Below are 5000 nucleotides of genomic sequence, written 5' to 3' on the forward strand. Positions count from 1 at the left end.
CGCTTTAATACACTTATATTATTTTACAAGTGTAAGTGGTTAGGATTATCAAAATGAGAATAAGATGTTGTCGTCCATTAAAACAGATCCTGTTTATTTATCCGTTATGCGCCGACCCGCATAGTTGCGCGAGCTGGAGATACTCCCGTGTCCATTTTGGTTTAGAGTCGGATGTGTTCTCTTCTCAAATAAAGAACTAGCGAAGTGGACAAGGGGGGGGAAAACAACACAAACTCCGCCGTGACAAAAGTCGTCCAACAAGCGTTAAAAACTCAGTATAAACGATTTCACCGTCCGTGTGTATCTAGACTAAAGTTTAGCATAACAAACAAACTTGAGTAAAATAAAAGCAAATGTTGCCTCGGTGTAGATTTAGGAGGATCCCCAGGGGATTTTCTGAACTTGAGAACACTGACAAAACGCACGAGTGCGTGGGGAGCGAGAGTCTGGCACAGTGATTTATACATACACTAGGTGACCCACAGGGGGTGCTGTTTTGAAGCCACTGAGCCTCCATATTGCCACTCACCGCTGAAAAAAATACATTTTGGAAGCTATATAAATGCATTTGGCCTCGTAGTGGCCCACACAGAGTTGGGCTGTAGTTGTAGTGGGCCACACAGAGTTCGGCTGTAGTTGTAGTGGCCCCACACAGAGTTGGGCTGTAGTTGTAACGACCCACACAGAGTTGGGCTGTAGTTGTAGTGGCCCCACACAGAGTTGGGCTGTAGTTGTAGTGGCCCCACACAGAGTTGGGCTGTAGTTGTAGTGGCCCCACACAGAGTTGGGCTGTAGTTGTAGTGGCCCCACACAGAGTTGGGCTGTAGTTGTAGTGGCCCCACACAGAGTTGGGCTGTAGTTGTAGTGGCCCCACACAGAGTTGGGCTGTAGTTGTAGTGGGCCCACACAGAGTTGGGCTGTAGTTGTAGTGGCCCCACACAGAGTTGGGCTGTAGTTGTAGTGGCCCCACACAGAGTTGGGCTGTAGTTGTAGTGGCCCCACACAGAGTTGGGCTGTAGTTGTAGTGGCCCCACACAGAGTTGGGCTGTAGTTGTAGTGGCCCCACACAGAGTTGGGCTGTAGTTGTAGTGGCCCCACACAGAGTTGGGCTGTAGTTGTAGTGGCCCCACACAGAGTTGGGCTGTAGTTGTAGTGGCCCCACACAGAGTTGGGCTGTAGTTGTAGTGGGCCCACACAGAGTTGGGCTGTAGTTGTAGTAGCCCCACACAGAGTTGGGCTGTAGTTGTAGTGGCCCCACACAGAGTTGGGCTGTAGTTGTAGTGGCCTCACAGAGTTGGGCTGTAGTTGTAGTGGCCCCACACAGAGTTGGGCTGTAGTTGTAGTGGCCCCACACAGAGTTGGGCTGTAGTTGTAGTGGCCCCACACAGAGTTGGGCTGTAGTTGTAGTAGCCCCACACAGAGTTGGGCTGTAGTTGTAGTAGCCCCACACAGAGTTGGGCTGTAGTTGTAGTAGCCCCACACAGAGTTGGGCTGTAGTTGTAGTAGCCCCACACAGAGTTGGGCTGTAGTTGTAGTGGCCCCACACAGAGTTGGGCTGTAGTTGTAGTGGCCCCACACAGAGTTGGGCTGTAGTGGTAGTGGCCCCACACAGAGTTGGGCTGTAGTTGTAGTGGGCCCACACAGAGTTGGGCTGTAGTTGTAGTGCCCCACACAGAGTTGGGCTGTAGTTGTAGTGGCCCCACACAGAGTTGGGCTGTAGTTGTAGTGGCCCCACACAGAGTTGGGCTGTAGTTGTAGTGGCCCCACACAGAGTTGGGCTGTAGTTGTAGTGGCCCCACACAGAGTTGGGCTGTAGTTGTAGTGGGCCCACACAGAGTTGGGCTGTAGTTGTAGTGCCCCACACAGAGTTGGGCTGTAGTTGTAGTGGCCCCACACAGAGTTGGGCTGTAGTTGTAGTGGCCCCACACAGAGTTGGGCTGTAGTTGTAGTGGCCCCACACAGAGTTGGGCTGTAGTTGTAGTGGCCCCACACAGAGTTGGGCTGTAGTTGTAGTGGCCCCACACAGAGTTGGGCTGTAGTTGTAGTGGCCCTACACAGAGTTGGGCTGTAGTTGTAGTGGCCCCACACAGAGTTGGGCTGTAGTTGTAGTGGCCCCACACAGAGTTGGGCTGTAGTTGTAGTGGCCCCACACAGAGTTGGGCTGTAGTTGTAGTGGCCCCACACAGAGTTGGGCTGTAGTTGTAGTGGCCCCACACAGAGTTGGGCTGTAGTTGTAGTGGGCCCACACAGAGTTGGGCTGTAGTTGTAGTGGCCCCACACAGAGTTGGGCTGTAGTTGTAGTGGCCCCACACAGAGTTGGGCTGTAGTTGTAGTGGCCCCACACAGAGTTGGGCTGTAGTTGTAGTGGCCCCACACAGAGTTGGGCTGTAGTTGTAGTGGCCCCACACAGAGTTGGGCTGTAGTTGTAGTGGGCCCACACAGAGTTGGGCTGTAGTTGTAGTGGCCCCACACAGAGTTGGGCTGTAGTTGTAGTGGCCCCACACAGAGTTGGGCTGTCGTTGTAGTGGCCCCACACAGAGTTGGGCTGTAGTTGTAGTGGCCCCACACAGAGTTGGGCTGTAGTTGTAGTGGCCCCACACAGAGTTGGGCTGTAGTTGTAGTGGCCCCACACAGAGTTGGGCTGTAGTTGTAGTGGGCCCACACAGAGTTGGGCTGTAGTTGTAGTAGCCCCACACAGAGTTGGGCTGTAGTTGTAGTGGCCCCACACAGAGTTGGGGTGTAGTTGTAGTGGCCTCACAGAGTTGGGCTGTAGTTGTAGTGGCCCCACAGAGAGTTGGGCTGTAGTTGTAGTGGCCCCACACAGAGTTGGGCTGTAGTTGTAGTGGCCCCACACAGAGTTGGGCTGTAGTTGTAGTAGCCCCACACCGAGTTGGGCTGTAGTTGTAGTAGCCCCACACAGAGTTGGGCTGTAGTTGTAGTAGCCCCACACAGAGTTGGGCTGTAGTTGTAGTAGCCCCACACAGAGTTGGGCTGTAGTTGTAGTGGCCCCACACAGAGTTGGGCTGTAGTTGTAGTGGCCCCACACAGAGTTGGGCTGTAGTTGTAGTGGCCCCACACAGAGTTGGGCTGTAGTGGTAGTGGCCCCACACAGAGTTGGGCTGTAGTTGTAGTGGGCCCACACAGAGTTGGGCTGTAGTTGTAGTGGCCCCACACAGAGTTGGGCTGTAGTTGTAGTGGCCCCACACAGAGTTGGGCTGTAGTTGTAGTGGCCTCACAGAGTTGGGCTGTAGTTGTAGTGGCCCCACACAGAGTTGGGCTGTAGTTGTAGTGGCCCCACACAGAGTTGGGCTGTAGTTGTAGTGGCCCCACACAGAGTTGGGCTGTAGTTGTAGTGGCCCCACACAGAGTTGGGCTGTAGTTGTAGTGGCCCCACACAGAGTTGGGCTGTAGTTGTAGTGGCCCCACACAGAGTTGGGCTGTAGTTGTAGTGGCCCCACACAGTGTTGGGCTGTTGTTGTAGTGGCCCCACACAGTGTTGGGCTGTTGTTGTAGTGGCCCCACACAGAGTTGGGCTGTTGTTGTAGTGGCCCACACAGAGTTGGGCTGTAGTTGTAGTGGGCTGTTCCCTGTCCGCTACAAACTGTCTTGGTCTGCTCTAAGACTGCTGCAGCACTACTCCGGACGGCAGATAGGGGGCGACTCAACACCACTCTATCACCACGGGAGACGCCTAGAAAGAACACTAGGAATCAAGGAGGGACACTGGGATGTAGGGCTCAATGCTTTAATAGGAATCAAGGAGGAACACTGGGATGTAGAGCTCAATGCTTTAATAGGAATCAAGGAGGGACACTGGGATGTAGAGCTCAATGCTTTAATAGGAATCAAGGAGGAACACTGGGATGTAGGGCTCAATGCTTTAATAGGAATCAAGGAGGAACACTGGGATGTAGAGCTCAATGCTTTAATAGGAATCAAGGAGGGACACTGGGATGTAGAGCTCAATGCTTTAATAGGAATCAAGGAGGAACACTGGGATGTAGAGCTCAATGCTTTAATAGGAATCAAGGAGGGACACTGGGATGTAGAGCTCAATGCTTTAATAGGAATCAAGGAGGAACACTGGGATGTAGAGCTCAATGCTTTAATAGGAATCAAGGAGGGACACTGGGATGTAGAGCTCAATGCTTTAATAGGAATCAAGGAAGAACACTGGGATGTAGAGCTCAATGCTTTAATAGGAATCAATGAGGGACACTGGGATGTAGAGCTCAATGCTTTAATAGGAATCAAGGAGGAACACTGGGATGTAGAGCTCAATGCTTTAATAGGAATCAATGAGGGACACTGGGATGTAGAGCTCAATGCTTTAATAGGAATCAAGGAGGAACACTGGGATGTAGAGCTCAATGCTTTAATAGGAATCAAGGAAGAACACTGGGATGTAGAGCTCAATGCTTTAATAGGAATCAAGGAGGGACACTGGGATGTAGGGCTCAATGCTTTAATAGGAATCAAGGAAGAACACTGGGATGTAGGGCTCAATGCTTTAATAGGAATCAAGGAAGAACACTGGGATGTAGAGCTCAATGCTTTAATATGAATCAAGGAGGGACACTGGGATGTAGGGCTCAATGCTTTAATAGGAATCAAGGAAGAACACTGGGATGTAGAGCTCAATGCTTTAATATGAATCAAGGAGGGACACTGGGATGTAGAGCTCAATGCTTTAATAGGAATCAAGTCAAATATAATACAATAGAGAATAATAGGGTAGAAGCTGACTTGGGATCAGTGTCCAGGTGACAAACTGCATATACAATAGAAAATAATAGGATAGAAGCTGACTCCATCCCCTTCTAGAAGACTTGTTGTGTCTAGGACACTAGTTGTCTCTCCACCCATGTCTCAGAGCAGGGCTGGGACACTAGTTGTCTCTCCTCCCATGTCTCAGAGCAGGGCTGGGACACTAGTTGTCTCTCCACCCATGTCTCAGAGCAGGGCTGGGACACTAGTTGTCTCTCCTCCCATGTCTCAGA

The 5000-nt window shown here is 51.2% G+C and overlaps 1 protein-coding gene across 1 annotated transcript in view; it reads right to left on the reverse strand.

The window, feature by feature from the left end:
• Positions 1–442, reverse strand: part of LOC139568400 (guanine nucleotide-binding protein subunit alpha-12-like) — a 26101-nt gene extending 25659 nt beyond the window's left edge. Inside the window, exon 1 of the mRNA XM_071390189.1 lies at positions 1–442. This exon is cut by the window's left edge and continues 564 nt beyond it. The gene's annotated coding sequence lies outside the window, so the exon portion shown is untranslated.
• Between the last annotated feature and the right edge of the window lie 4558 nt (positions 443–5000).

This window comes from Salvelinus alpinus, chromosome 2 (assembly GCF_045679555.1).
Source record: "Salvelinus alpinus chromosome 2, SLU_Salpinus.1, whole genome shotgun sequence".
In the NCBI taxonomy this organism is placed as follows: domain Eukaryota; kingdom Metazoa; phylum Chordata; class Actinopteri; order Salmoniformes; family Salmonidae; genus Salvelinus; species Salvelinus alpinus.